This window comes from Nannospalax galili, unplaced genomic scaffold (genome assembly GCF_000622305.1).
Source record: "Nannospalax galili isolate Female #2095 unplaced genomic scaffold, S.galili_v1.0 scaffold1448, whole genome shotgun sequence".
Taxonomy (NCBI): Eukaryota; Metazoa; Chordata; class Mammalia; order Rodentia; family Spalacidae; genus Nannospalax; species Nannospalax galili.
The window spans coordinates 1,132,295-1,148,301 of record NW_008358646.1 but is presented as its reverse complement, the minus strand read 5'-3'; the positions used below and the strand labels follow the sequence as shown (position 1 = coordinate 1,148,301).

The 16,007-nt window shown below is 43.4% G+C and overlaps 1 protein-coding gene across 8 annotated transcripts in view; it reads right to left on the bottom strand.

The window, feature by feature from the left end:
* The window catches only part of Tom1l2 (target of myb1 like 2 membrane trafficking protein), a 153,326-nt gene that overhangs the window by 68,729 nt on the left and 68,590 nt on the right, over window positions 1–16,007 (bottom strand). The window lies entirely within an intron of this gene.

Here is a 16,007-nt window from a genome sequence, read left to right as displayed (position 1 = left end):
CGCGGGCTGCCCCCCCCCGCCCCGCCGCAGCAGCTCGCTGGGGCTTCACTTCCCATCCCACAGCCAGTACGCAGCCGCCGGGGCCGCCCGCAAAAAAAAAAAAAAAAAATCCACCCCATAAAATGATTAGAAAAATTAAATGGCTTAATATGTGTAAACCCTTAGAATTCAGCCTGACACACAGTCTGTCCTCTATAGATATCTACTATTATAATTATGAAAAATAAACTTTAGTAGTTAAAACCACATCTCAGAAAAGGAGAAGGAAGGGAACATTCAGTAAGCTGCTGTAGGTAAGACATTGTAGTTTGGATCTTAAAATACCCTCCAAAGATCTAAGGTCAAGGGCATGGTTGACAGTCTGTGGTACTAGTGGGAGATGGTGGAAGCTGTGGGAGGTTGCACTGTGTGAAAGGTCATTAGGAACAAGCCCTTGAAGGGGACTTGGGGACTCTGATCCCTTCTTCTCCTTCTCTTTGCTTCCTGGCTACCATAAGGTGAACAGCTTTACTCCCCCATGTTTCCCACCAACAGAGCCAACTAACCATGGACTGAAACTGTGAACCTTTCCTCTTTTCAAGTTATTTATCTCAGGGATTTGTCACAATGACATAAAGCTGACTAACACACATGGTATTGGGTACTTGATGTGAAATACATTGCTTTATTTAACTGACAAAACAACCTTCCCATCATACAATGGTGGAAAGGACAATCCTGGTACTGAAAAAAAACTGACTCTCACATCAAAAGGATGAGGTTGGATCCTTTTCTTATACCATACACAAAAGTTACTCCAAATGGATTAAAGATATAAGCATAAAGAGTTGAAGCCAGGTATGGTAGTACATTCCTTTAATCCCATCACTCAGGAGGCAGAGGTAGGTGGATCTCTGTGAGTTCAGGGCCACCCTGGTCTACATGAGTTCCAGGCTAGCTGGGGCTAACAGAAACCTGTCTCAAAAAGACCAAAAAAAAAAAAAAAAAAAAAAAAAAAAAAAAGAGCTGAAAACTATAAAACTCTTAGAGGAAAACATAGGGGTAGAGCTTCATGACATGGGATTTGGCATGATTTCAAAGATCTAACACTAAAGGCACAAGCCACAAAAGGAAAAATAGAGACACTGAACCACATCAAAATTTAAAACTTCTGGAGTAGAGCTGTAGCTCAATGGCATAGCTCAGTGGCAGGTAATCAGTATGCACAGGCCCTGGCTTTGATCCTCAACATGACCAACACCCCCCACCCCCATGCATGAAAGATAAGGGTCCAATCTCATCTTTTTGTATGTAGAGAGCCAATTTTTTTAACTAACAGGACTGTCCTTTCTCCTACTGAATGATCAAAAGCTTGTTTTGTCAATTAAATAAAGCAACAGAGTAAAAAGGCAACCCACAGAATGGGAAAAACTCCTTGCAAAATCATAATATGATAAAATTAAATGTCCAGAACATATAAGGGACTCCTGCAACTCAAGAAAGAAAAAAAAAAACAAAAACAAATTTAAAAAACAGAGAAGGGTGCCAGGCATGGTGGCACACACACACTTATAATCCTAAGGCGGCTGAGGCAGGATGATCACAAGTTCTGTAACTTGGGCTACAGAACCTCAAATTAAAAAAAAAAAAAATGGGGAAAGAATCTGAATCAGCACTTCTCCAGAGAAAATATATAAGTAGTGAACAAATATATTAATGCATTAGGGAAATGTAAACCAAAACTACAACAACTCAGTTGTGGCAGCACACAGTAGGAGGCAAATGCTGAAGACGATGAAGTAGGAAGATTAAGAGTTTGAGGCCAGTCTGGACTGTATGTTTGGGCTGGGGATATAGCTCAGTGGCAAAACACTTGCTTAGAATTTTCGAGGCTCTGGGTTCAGTCCCCAGCAATGCAACAACAACAACAAAAACTCCTGAAACGGGCGGGGCATGGTTGCACATGCCTTTAATCCCAGCACTCTGGAGGCAGAGGCAGGCAGATCTCTGTGAGTTCAAGGCCAGCCTGGTCTACATAGTGAGTTCCAGGACAGCTGGGGCTACAGGGAGACCCTGTCTCAAAAAGACCAAAAAAAAAAACTCCTGCAACAGATAACATCTTATACTCATTAGGTTGGCTATTTTATTATTATTATTATTTTTTTGGTCTTTTTGAGACAGGGTCTCCCTGTAGCCCCAGCTGTCCTGGAACTCACTATGTAGACCAGGCTGGCCTTGAACTCACAGAGATCTGCCTGCCTCTGCCTCTGAGTGCTGGGATTAAAGGCGTGCGCCACCACGCCCAGCCTAGGATGGCTATTATTTTTAAAACCTAAATAATGAGTCTTGGTGAAGATGTAGAGAAACTGGAACTCTTCTACTCTGTTGAGAATGTAAAACTACAACTATTAGAGAAAACAGTATTGTAGATCCTCTAAAAATTAAATATACATCCAGAAATTCCACTTCTGGATACTTGAAAGAACTGTAAGTAGATCTGTCCACTTATATTCAGAACAGAATTATCCACAATGTTCAAAAGGTGAAAGTTATCTAATTATCTACCTACAGGTTAATGGATAAACAAAACATACAATGGACTATTATTACTCAGCCTTACAGAGGAAGCAGACTCTGACACCTGCGACATGAATGAACCTTGAGGCACTGTACTGACTGAAAGGAGTCAGGCACAAAAGGACAAAGGCTGCATGATCCTACTCCTCTGATGTACTGAGGGTAGTCACAGTCAGAGTCATAAAGTAAAACAGGGATTGTCAGGGACTGGGTAAGAATGGGGAGTTATGTTTAATGAGCCAGAGTTTCTGTTAGGGAAGATGAAAGAGTTCTGGAGATGGATGGTGGTGATGGCTGTACAACAAGGGGAATATACTTACTGGCACAGAACTGAATGTTTGACAATGGTTAAAGTGATAACTTTTTTCTTAAATTTTATTTTTATTTTATGTATATGCATGTATTACCTGCATGTAGGTAAGTATACCTGTGTTACATAGTGCCCTCAGAGGACAGAAGGGGCTGTTGGATCCCCTGGAACTGGAGTTACGGACAGTTGTTAGCTGCCATGTTGGCATGTGGGTGCTGGGATTCGAACCCGGGTCTTCTGAAAGAACAGTGTTCTTAACTGCAGAGCCATCTCTCCGGCCTAAAGTGATTTTTTTTTTTTTTTTGGTCTTTTTGAGACAGGGTCTCCTTGTAGCCCCAGCTGTCCTGGAACTCACTAAGTAGACCAGGCTGGCCTTGAACTCACAGAGGTCCACCTGCCTCTGCCTCCCGAGTGCTAGGATTAAAGGTGTGCACCACCACACCGGCTAAAGTGATAACTTAAAAAAAAATTATTATTATTGCTTTTTAACAGAGCATAGGGTAGGGATTTATTTATAGAAGAGTGGGTGCCCCACATTTATGACTGCGCCATAAAGTCCACACTCAAATACAGATCCTGTGACTTCTCAACAGGTAGAGGGTAGAGACAGTGGTTATAGAGGGCATCCCACATAGCAGGAGTGAGAAGCTAAACTTCATTCTCTTGCTCCTCTGGTGGAAAGAGAATATCTACAATTAACATGCACAAACACATCAGGAAGCTGAAGCAAGAGGCACTGATGGTTCTGGGTAGAACCCTGGTTCACAGAGGCCACTCCTGCCTTACTAAGCTGACAGTAATCTAGAAAGTTCATTTCATATTTTTGGACCCAATGAGCCTCCTACCCATCAAACTCCCCTTTTCTTCTTTCTCTAACACAGTGTGGAGAACCTGAGTGCCATTCCTTTGTCCTGGCACCTCTGGACTCCTACCCACTTACTGGTTGGGGTGTTAATTTGGCTGTTTTCTTCTCATTCTCACCAAAAGAATGTTGCTGAATGCAAAATGTTAAGTCAGCCCTGTTTTACCTTCTGGTGCTCGCTGCTTCTGAAGTCTATATATTTAACATCCCAATATTGACATGGCAGCTAAGAAACCAACCCACTGAACTGTGAGTTCCACCCAGCAGGGCTGCCTTGGGTTCTGGATGCATGGGAGGGATGGGTAAGTAAGGACATCATGCTCCAAGAAGTACTAACACTGCTGTGAGGGTCAGGACTTCAGGGAATTCTGGCCCAGGACCAACAACCAGGCAGGAGGCAGTCTTTTCTGAATGAAGAAGCTATGACAACAGTCGCAGGGTGATATGCTCTCCTAAACTGAAGGTTTGATAGAATACATAACTGCTTGCCTTATCCTCCTCAGTTCATCCCCTGGTCATTAGCATAGTACCAGAGCACTCAACATTTTGTAACTTTAGTCATTGGTCTATTAATCTTTATCTATCGCAGGGAATAGCTGGTGTGAAGGATCTGCCCCATCACTCCCTGGAACACTGTTTCTACTGTTGTACCAGGTTGTACTTTAGGATTTGAGGATTTCTGTGACAAAAGAAATGAGGTTGAACTTTGCTTTCTTCTGGCCCAGAGACCAAATGAGGGAGCCCACATTGAGTGGCCTCAGTCCCACAGTCAGATACAACTTTGTTCCCATTTGATGGGAATTTTTATGAAAAGAAAAACAAGAATTTATTTGATCTGCTGTCAGCCTTAGTTCCCTCATCTGTTTCAGCCAAACACACACAGTTCTGTTTGTATGGTATTTCCAGCAAAGCAAGAATAAAAAAGTTTTCTTTTGGGGTTGGTTCCTTATAATCAAAGTGAGTATGCATATATCTTTTAGCTCAAAAACTTAAAATCCCAGTAATTGAAATAAATGTGCTGACCCTGAGGATGAGTTACCATACCTTTGAACCCCTTGCTGGTATTATTAAAGGAAGGGAGAGGGTGAATATAAGGTTAATGGATTCTGCTGCTAAACTGAACTGGGAAATGAGGTTTCATTGATTTAGTATTTCCTCTATTAAGTCTCCCAAGTCTGTGTCCCTTGTGGCTCTACTAAAGATCAACCTTGGTGTGTTATAGCCCAAGGTCTGTAAAGAGAATGATAATGGGCACTGAAGTGCCCCCTGGCCTCTCCATTGGGCTGGCTGTCTTGGAAAGGTCACAAGTGCAGGCTCACAGCCAGATTCCCTTGCTTCAGGATGAGTCTCCTGAGGAGGTGGCTGCTAGGGTGAAGCCACAGACATGCCTCTTCTATGTGTGATACCAAAGTGAGGTACTGAGTTACCACTTCTGGAAGGTGGCACCTTCAACGAAGGGGTGTTCAGAGTCAGCCCCAAGGCAGGAAGAGCAGGGGCTAGAAACTGATCATTTCATGCTGAAACTTCCTGCATTGACAAGCTTACTTTGCCTCTGAGGAATGCTGGGCAGCAGGGCTACAATGGACTGAGGTCTTTACCTGTCCAGAGCCTCTGTCCTCATTGTCTTCTCTATTCCAAACTAATGGAACCTCTTAGCACTCTTCCTGGTGTCCGCTCTGTCTTTCCCAGTCTTGCTACTCACCAACTCAGCTGTCTTCCCCTACAAGGCTCAGACTTCCCTGATGGGCCCAAGCCTGCTGCTTCCTGGCCTCAGACTCCCCTACACATATGACATGGGCAGAGCAAGGCATGCAGGGCGTTTTTAGTCCCATCTAGCTTTTACTTTTGCTGATGCTAAAGTGCTTTCTCATCTCTTCCTCATCTTGTACACAGGATCCAGTACTGCCTGCCTCTGTGCTCACCACACTTGTGCATTCTGTGAACCCTGGTTAAGACAGCCTCAAGCTCCCACGTGGTTCACTACTCTATCACACTCATCAGAAGGCCAAGTCTCACTATTTGTGAGTGATTTTGTTTTGCTGTATGGTCAAGGGTCTACTGGTACTATGCATGTATGATGAATAAAGAGGATGAAAAAGATAAATTCTTTTTTGGAAAAAAAAGTGATAATTAAAACAATGCAACTCTTTTTTAACCAACTGAAGGCTGCTGTGCAAATGTTTTGGGAACAAGCTATATATTCTTAGAGTGTGTTTTCACTTCTTGCAAGCACAGCTTTTATTTGGATGTGTGAATTCTAGTGTACTATGTAAAAAAAACAAGTGTCACTTTCTCCATGGCTGCACTGAGGAAAACAAGGACACTTTCTGCTTATACAGAGGCCATATACCTATCACTTGAGCATCAGTAGATATGTGGGTATAGGAAACCTTTGTTAAAATGGTGGTGATGTGATCCTTGTCATGAAGTAAGTTAAGATGGAGTAGTTTTACAACTTGTCTAAGATGATCAATGCTACATCCAAACTCTTTGTTACCAGACAGAATAATGTGGGGCAAATGCCCAGGTCTTTGGGACAGAACTGAGATCAAATATTGGAATCACCCACTCAATCAAGTGATCCTGACCTACTAAATGTGAAGCAGAATCGTGTTTAGATTTGCACTTCCCTAAAGATTTTATGTTGAACATCTGTTCATGTAAACACTTCTTTGGAGAAACATTTATTAGCTCTTTGCCCACTTTTTAATTTTTAAATTTGCTCCCCACACCTGTGGTTGAATTATAGGAGTTTCTTTACATATTCTAGATAGTATTCCTTAACAGATAAATGCCTTGCAAATATTTGCACCAATTTTGTAGACTGACTTCATTCTCTTGAGAGTGTTAACACATTTGTTTTTGTCTTCTGACACAGGGTCCAGGCTGGCTTGGAGCTTGCATTCCTCCTCCTTCTACCTTTGACACTGTGATTGTAAGTGCACCATCATACCTGGATCACAAAAGTTTTCACTTTTGATGAGGTCCTGCTCATCTATTTTTTTCTCTTACTGCCTGTAATTTTGGTGTCATACCTAAGAAATACTTCTTAAATCCAATACCATAAGTATTTTTCTCCTGTTTTCTCTAAGACTTATAGTTTACACTCTTTGTTTTTTAGATAGGGTCTCACTATATAGCCCTGGATGGCCTGGAACTTGCTATGTAGACCAGGTTGGCCTTGATCTCACAACATCTATCTGCCTGCCTGTGTCTCCTGAGTGTCGGGATTAAAGGCGAATGTTACTACATCTGGCAGTTGACATGAGAGGGTTTATCTCTGAGAACCCTTTTTTATTCTCCTATTGGTCTATGTGTTAGCCCTTGTTAGTACCACACTATTTGGATTATCTTAGTTTATAGTATATTTTGAAATCAGGAAATGTGAATCTTCCAAGTTTGCTCTTTTTCAAGGTTGTTTTGACTATTTTCAGATTCTTGTGGCATTCATGTAAATTTTAGATTAGACTTTTCTATTCCTGCAAAAATATGAGTAGCATTTTGACAGGAATTTTACATCTGGAGATTATTCTGGGAGCATTAATATCTTAACAATATTGTCTCTCCCTCCACTGAATAAAAGCTCTCCATTTATTTTTCTTTAGTTTCTTTCAGCAGCGAATGAGAGAGAGAGAGAGAGAGAGAGAGAGAGAGAGAGAGAGAGAGAGAGAGAGAGAGAGAAAATAGAGAGAGAGAGAGAGAGAGAGAGAGAGAGAATGAGAATAAATTGCTTGTTTGGCTGGATGTTTTGAGAGAGGGTCTGGATATACTGGCTGGTCAAACTCCACAAAGAGCTCCCCCTACTGGGAAGAAGCCCCTAAAGTTGGCTTGGCTCATATGTAGGGTGAAGGAGGAACGTCATCAGCATAATTTCTTTAGGAATCTACATATTTAAACTCCTAGAGGGCCTTAGAACCAGCTAAAGTGAGCTGTATTTTAAGGCAGGCATGGTAGCACACATTTTTAATCCCAGCATTTGGGAGGTAGAGGCAGGCAGATCTCTGTAAGATCAAGGCCAGCCTGATCTACATAGTGAGTTCCAGGCTAGCTATGGCTACAGGGAGACCCTGTCTCAAAAAGACAAAAGCAAAAAAGAGTTGTACTTACTAGTCCTTGGAAATGAGTATGGGGGCATATGCTGTTGCTGCTAGTCCCCACAGCAGCCTCTTGCACTCAAAGCTACTAATTTCAAGTCTTCAAGGAATGTGCACTCATTCTTTTAAACAGAAAAACAGAGGAGAGAATGACAACCACTGCTTACCAAACATACAACCTTCAACTCAATCCTACCTCAGCCTTCTGAATATTTGTGCACACAGCCATGCCTGGCTTCTTGCAGCAGTATCTTGTAGTTTGCAGTACGCAGATTTTTTTCCTCAAATATTGCTTTAGGGCCAGTACTCCTATAGCAAGGTGGGAGGCAGAGACACAAGAATGAGACACTAGACTTGCCCAGAAATTTAGAGGCATGTGGTCCAGCTACCTTGGAATACTCAGTATGGCAGAAACAAGGCAAATCGTCTGAACAAGATAGCAGGAGAGGTCAGTTACCCTCTGACCTCTACATGAGTGGCATGGCATGCGTGTGCCTACATTCATATTTACACACACACACACACACACACACACACACACACACAAATCATTTTGGGCTGGAGAGATGGCTCAGAGGTTAAAAGCACTGACTGCTCTTGCAGAGGACCTGGGTTCAATTCCCAGGTCCCACATGGCAGCTACGAACTGTCCTTAATTCCAGTTCCAGAGGAATCCGAAGCCCTCTTCATCTTCCGCAGCATTGCACAACACGGGGCAGTCACATACATACAGGCAACACACTCATAAACATAAAATAAAAATGATAAATAAAAAAATCATTTTATTCTTTAATGAAAAAAAATCTACTAAGATTCAAATGAAGGAATCACATTTTAAAAATCTTATTTATAGCCGGGTATGGTGGTGCATGCCTTTAATCCCACCACTCAGGAGGCAGAGGCAGGCAGATCTCTGTGAGTTCAAAGTCAGCCTAGTGAGTTCCAGGCCAGCTGGGGCTATAGGGAGACCCTATCTCAAAAAAGACAAAAACAAAAAACAAACAAACAAACAAAATCTTATTTATAAGAAACAGCCTTTGAGGACATTCAAGTAGCAGTCAGAGAAAGGGGAAATGTTTTAACAGCCTACTTATCTTCAAAATATGTGAAAGAGAGCCAGTGAGCTGGTTCAGTGGGTAAAGGTACTTGCCACCAAGCCTGAAGACCTAAGTTTGAGCCTCAGGACCCACATGATGTGGCTTCCACATGCATGCTTGTATGTATGCATACACACATGCACACACACAAACACATAACTGTAATACAAAACATAAAAATTAAAAAATATGTAACAAAATAAAATGCAATTCACTAGATGCAACAATTCATAGGACTTTTTTTGGTATTTTCTTGAGTTGTAAAAGTTTGCTGTTATGGAGTTTAAAATGACCAGTCAAGTGCTATTTGGTTAAAAGGCCATTGGTAGACTCATCTGATTGTAAATAAAAACATTTACTGCTGGAAAAATCTGCTCTCTCCAAGAAAAGAAATGTGAAGGCTGGGCTATGGCTCTTCACAATTTGTCTTTCTTCAAGGTGTCCAGGTCCACATCACTGAGATCAATGCCGATTTCCAAAGGAAGCTCCCTGTCCCAGAGGTGACAGGAAAGGTCCTGTCTCCCAGAGGTACTGTGGAGTCACTCCAGAAAGACAGTCCCCTCAGAAACTCATCAATACCTTGCTAACTGAAAGACTGTGAGAAGAGCAGATCTCATCTGTCCAGCATAGATAGCTGCCATGGCAGGTTCCCAAACCTTCCAACATACATCTGTGAGTATACATCTTTTACTTCTTTTTTTCCCATTTGGATGTCCTTTATTTCTTTTGCTAGTTATTCTGGCTAGAATTTTCAGGGTTTGGTTGAATATAAGGGGTGAAAGTGAGTATCCTTGGCCTACACAGACCTTCACAAAACACAATCACACCATGACAGCACACAAAGCGGAAGGCCCAGCTAAGCCCTTTTCCACAGAAAAGCCAGGTATCTGCTGGAGGTGAAAGCAGGAGCTATCTGAGGATCCAGGGAGTCACCTGTAGTTTGGGGTTCCTGCTCCAGCCTGCCCACTCTGGAGTCTCCTGTACTCCAGTCCACTGGATACCCTCTGATGGACTACAGCAGCTCATGAGGCAGTCCATGGAGCCATGAAGCTTTCTAGACAATCTTAACCCTGTTTTGAGAGGTTCTACCTCTCTTACAGGCTCAGGAGCCATGAGTAGATTCTTGGCTAAACTTGAAGTGGAAGGAGGATATCTTCATATCTTTAAAAGGCTGACCTTGCTGGACATGGGGACACATGCTTATAATCCCAGTACTGGGAGACTAAGGCAGGAGGCTCACAACTTTAAAGTCATCTTGGGCTACATAGAGACCTTGTCTCACAATACTCACCGGCCCCCGCCCCCCCCCCACCACATATAAAAGAAGCTGGCTGTATGCTGTCAGGGCCCTTGAAAATGATGACTGCAACCTGTACAGATGCTGGGTGGCAGGAACCAGGTAGTTTAGGGCAGGAAAATGAACCTTGTTTCTGCATCACAGTGGCAGCTCTGGATAGGGGTGCACTTAGATTATACTGTCTTGGCTCTGCCCACCACTGGGATACTCCAGGGCAGCCACCTACCTCTCTAGGCCTTTCCCACATCTGTAAGGTGCAACAATAATGTATTTCTTTCACATAGTGGCTGAAGAGAAACTAAATACCACAGAGAAAACACCTGTCAGAGCCCCCATCCAGAGAACCACTCCTCCATAGGTCATACTATGGGTTGCTATTGCTGTTACTGTTGCTGCTTTTCTGAAAGGTTCCCCCTGAAGTCCTCCCTCTCTACCCCTCCTTCAGCATTGCTTTGTCACCACTGCCACCTACAGGTAAACAGCCTGCCAACTTTAACTGCCTTTGAACTCCCAAATATCCATTGTCTTTTCACATTTCTGGGTTTCTAAGCCAGGAGAGCTCATGCTGGAAGCCACACTGAGCTCCTTTAACAGGAAGAAGCCCCTAAACTTGGCTTGGTTCACCTACAGGGTGAAGAAGCAATGTCAGCACAATTTCTTTATATCTACATATTTAAACTCCTAGAGAGTCTTGGAACCAGCTAGTAAAAAAGTTTTACTTCCTGACCCTTGGAAGTGGGCTTGAGGGGGAAAAGGTGGCAGGCATACTGTTGCTGGCAGTCCCCATAGCAGCCTCTTGTCTTTAAAGCCACTGATCTCAAGTCTGCAAGGAATGTGCACTCATCCCTTTAAATAGAAAAACAGAGGAGAGAATGAGAACTACGGCGTATCAAGCAATCTGAGCTATAGGGATGAAGCCCAGGTCTGACCCACACTAAACAATTGTGTGATCAATGAGCCATTCCCCCAGCTCTCTTGGCAGCTTCTTCACCTACATTAAGTGCCTGATTTTCCCTTTCCCTTCCAGGAAGGTTTGCAATTTCTTACAAGGGAAGAAAATGAAGCCCAAGGAGAAACCAGCCCTGTAGTACACAGCCAGGAGGTAGGAGTACTGCCAGTCACATGTCCTCCTGGCAGACTTGGCCTGGTACCCCAACCTATGCCCAAACAAAAGGCAGAAGGGGCAAAAAAGGCCCCAGGCTCCCACAGGAGACTGGCCCAGGGCTTCTGCCTACAACTACCCCACCTGATTCTGAAGGTGAAGGCTCAAGACAAAAGGCTAGGAAGAGAAGAAGAGTATGATGGTGAGAGGGTCCAATTAAGCAACACGCAGGGCTGACCTTGTACTTTGTTCTTTCTTTGTTAACAACCTTTCTGTTTTAAAGTAATTTAGATTTACTGAAAGTTGCATTAACAGTCCAGAGTTCCCTTCTCAATTTCCTTCCATACTAGCATGTTACACAGCTATTGTGCATCTATCTGTCAAAGCTCAGAAATGAATGCTGGTATAGTGCTATTCACTAAACTCCAGACATTATTTGGATTTCTCTAGCCTTTCTCCTGTAGCCGTTTTGTGCCAGGGATCCCATCCAGAATACCATACTCCATTTAGTTTCCCTCTTTTAAAAACTGCTCTATGTTCTTTAAAGTCTGACAAACCCACAAACTCACCAACTTACTTTCCTGCCTAGAGAGATCCACCCTGCAAGTTGCTGTGTGAGAGCCAGGATTCCACAGGACCTCATTAGGGCACCACATCCTCTCTGTCCCTAAACAAAGGAACCCTTCAGGCCAGCCCAACAACAGAGAAAATAGGAGCTTGTTAGCCACATAGGCCCAAGGCTGCTGATCCAAGTTCTTTTTAAACTGGAATTTCCTTAAGGGGAATCCACATATTTGAAATGCATATGGGGTATGCTCTCCAGACACAGACTCACTGGTTTCATATATTCTCTTCTTTGTACTTAATGGAATGTCTTATGTGTGGAGCAAAAGAGTCCAGAGAGGAGCTAGGAAGAGATTGATAGAGGGCTGGGATGGAAACATACCACCACCTCCACCACAGTCACCAGATAATACCAGGAGGAAGAGCCTGCAGAAGGAGCCAGAAGGCCAGGAGGAAGGTTGCTGCCTTGTCCCAGCTGAGCAGGATGCTCTTTCCTGTTGATTGAGAAGATAAAAGGGCCCAGTACTCAAGTTAGAGGTCCTGCTTAAGTGGAGTGGATATCTAGGGGAGGGGAGCACCTAAGGACACCTCTTCTACGTCTCTTTTCCCTGCAGGCTGCTTGGCTATTAACTTCTTCCTCAGAGTGCCTCTAAGGGTTATGTACCTCACCCACGTGCCCCCAGGGCCACCAGGTCTCTGAGAAGACACCAGATGTCCTAAGTACAATCTCCATTTGGGGAGTCAGGAGTGCTATTCTTCAAGGAAGAATATGCAAGGCCACCCAAAGACTTTCCAGTTCAAGTCCAAAACTTGAGCTAAAAGGCTGAGGTATAGCTCAGTGGTAGAGTACTCGCCTGGTATGCACAAGGCCCTAGGTTTATCCCTAGCACCACATAAAATACTAACAAAGCATGTGAACTGAGAGGCAGCTTTCTGCCAGGCACTGTGCTAGACTGTGATGGTAAAGCAAGATGGAGCCTTTGCCTTCAAGGAGTTTAGCAGGCCGGAGCTGTAAGCAGAGCTAGGCCACCAAGTGACAAGTGTTAACATAGAGATATGTGCAAAATAGACCGGCACTGCAACAGATGAGGAGTAGCTATCAATGATGAAGAACAGAGAAGAGGAATACATAAAAGCCTCTTTTGCAGTAGAGTAGGAATTTAGAGGAGGAAGAGGCATTGTCAGTAGTGTGGCTGACCTGTAGGGCCCAGGGCTATGGGGGTAGGCAAACTATGAGAAGCCAGCTTGTAAGAGTCCTTTCACTTTCTGTAGCATCTGGGGCTTTTCAGCAGGAGTGCCTATGACAAATCAATATGGGTACAGCATAGGGGCTTTACTAAAACGTAGAGACTACATAAGCAGGAATCAAGGTCACAGCTCAGGCTTAGCAGTCCTACCATGCCAGGCTCAGCCATTCATCCTCAATAGGTCAATTACAGAGATATAGTGAAAAGCAGAGAAAGATTTATTCAAGGTGGCCACATTGGGAAGAGGAACAAATAAAGAGGTCCAGTGACTGCCCCCAACCCCTAGTCTGTCTTTGGAGTCCTGACATAAGGTTTAAATTTATATAGAAAGCAAAAGTGTGTTAGTTTTTATCAACTTGACACAAATCAGAGACACCTAGGAAGAGGGAATTTCAACTGAGGCATGGCCTCCATCAGACTGGCCTGTGGCCATGTCTGTGAGACATTTTCTTAATTGGTAATTGATGCAGGAGGGCCCAGCCCACAGTGAGTGGTACCATCCCTTGGCAGGTAGCCCTGGGTTGTATAAAGAGTAACTGACCAAACAGGAAGAACAAGCCAGTAAACAGTGTTCCTTCATGGTCTCTGTTTCAGTTCCTGCCTCCAGGTTCCTGCCTTGAGTTCCTGCCTGACTTCTCTCATAGAGGGAGCCTGCCTTGAAGTATAAGACGAAATAAACCCTTTCCTCCCCAAGTTGGTTTTGGTCAGTGTTTTATCACAGCAACAGAAAGCAAACCGGGACAAAAAGGTAACTAAGCAGTCCTGGTCAAGGTGTCTTGACCACTGTCTTGGCTCATTTCTGCAGGGTGGTCTGACAAGTCATAAGAGCTATGTGAAATCTCTTCCTGAGAGCCAAGTTCTTCCTCTGGCTGGCACCAGGCTTCGGCCTTTTCCTTCCCCAGAATGATATTCCTGGAGAAATTCCAATTTCTTGGAGCTCATTGTTTCAATAGTTTGATAGTCAAGTGTCTCTAGAATACCTGCTCCTTCCAGGACAGTTATAAAAGCAGGGACATCACAGCACAAAAGTCAGGATGACACACTAGTGAAGGGTATGGTTTTGAATTCGATAGCAGGGAGTCAGTCTGGTTCTCTGTGACCTAGGGCACAGTTCTGACATTCACTGATTCAGCATTTAGAAGGTGGACGTAAAGGGCACACCTCATCACAGAGTATACTAAGTGAACTAGCAATACCAAACACCAAACAAGGAACCTAGCAGGGTGCAATAAATATGAACCACAATTCTTTTTTGTTTGTTTTCGGTACTGGGGATCAACACAAGCCAGTTAAGTGCCCTACCCCTGAGTTATAGCCCAACCCAAAATATTCTATCATATGAAGATAGATCCACTTTTTGACTATTACAGATAATGCTGTTATGCATGTTCATGTACAAGTTGCTTTTGTGTGTAGGGGGTGTGGTACTGGGGATTAAAGTCAGGCATTGAGCTTACTACACAAGCACTCTACAACTGAGCTACATGCCCAGTCTCTATGAACCACAATTCTTTATTTTATTTATTATTTTATCTTATTTATTTTAATTTTGAGACAGGGTCTCCACTATGGAGCCCTGGCTGGCCTGGAACTCATTTTGTAGACCAGGCTAGCTTCAAACTCCACCTGCCTATGCCTACTGAGTGCTAGGATTAAAGGTGCAATACCACCCCCAGCTATGAACCACAATTTGTTTTGGCTTTGTTTTGTTTTAGACAGGGTCTCCCTGCAGCCCCAGCTGGCCTAGAATTCACTATGAAGACCAAGCTGGCCTCAATCTCACAGAAATCCACCTGCCTCTGCCTCTACCCCTGACTCTGCCTCCAAGTGCTGGGATCAAAGGCCACCATGCCTAGCTGGAAATTCTTAATGTGTACTTTAAGGCAGATAGAGAAGGCGATGTCCTCAAAGCTTTCAGTGTAGCCTCCAGGTGAAAGAGCAAGAAAGCTGCCCTGACTCATATCTAGGGAGTAGGTAGAGGGGACTTAACTGTACCCTGCTAGCCAGGGACCAACCAACTCTATGACGCAGCCAGGGACCACAAGCATCGCCCTGAACAAAATTGAAAAGGAAGATTTCTTTTCTGCCTCAGAGAAACGATTATGAAATTCCAAGCTGCAAAAGACTTTCAGAAGTTCCAGTGGCTCATGCCTGTTGTGCTCATTAGAACCAGAGTGCTTTAACTTGTTCAAAGAGCTGCTCTTCAGAATTGGGTACAGGGGCTAGAGAGATGACTCAGCAGTAAGAGCACTTGGCTGCTCTTGTAGAGGATCCAGGTTCAGTTCCCATCACCCACATGACAGCTGACAACCATCCAAAACTCTAGTCCCAGGGGATCCAATGCCCTCTTCTGGCCTCCACTGGCATCGCATGCACAGGTACACATATATATGCAGGCAAAACACTCATACACATAAAAATTTTTTTAAATAAAAAAACTGAAAAAGATTAGGTACAGAGAAGCTCTTCCACCATCACAGTTATCTACAGTACTCAAAGGTATCTGTGGCATCATCTAAATAACCCATCCTTGTAAGACTCAAATAGTAATTCAAACATTGTTCAGAGACCTCCTCTTCAGAGGAACATCAGCCAAGAATAAAAACAACCATTTGAAACTGTGAAATTAAACTTTTACACTTAAATTTGCATGTATTTTGAACAGAATACTACCCATTGCTGTGCAAGTTGTGATGAAATCAGAACATCACGTTTTAAGGCAGCATACATTGCACAATTCCGGAAAAATAATTTGGTCAACAGATATCAAAGGATAAGCCAGGAAAGGGTTTTGTTTTTAAGTATTTTAAAATTAATACATAAAATACTCACATATTTATGGAGCCATAAAGGGCTCTTATCCTTCAACCTAATAATC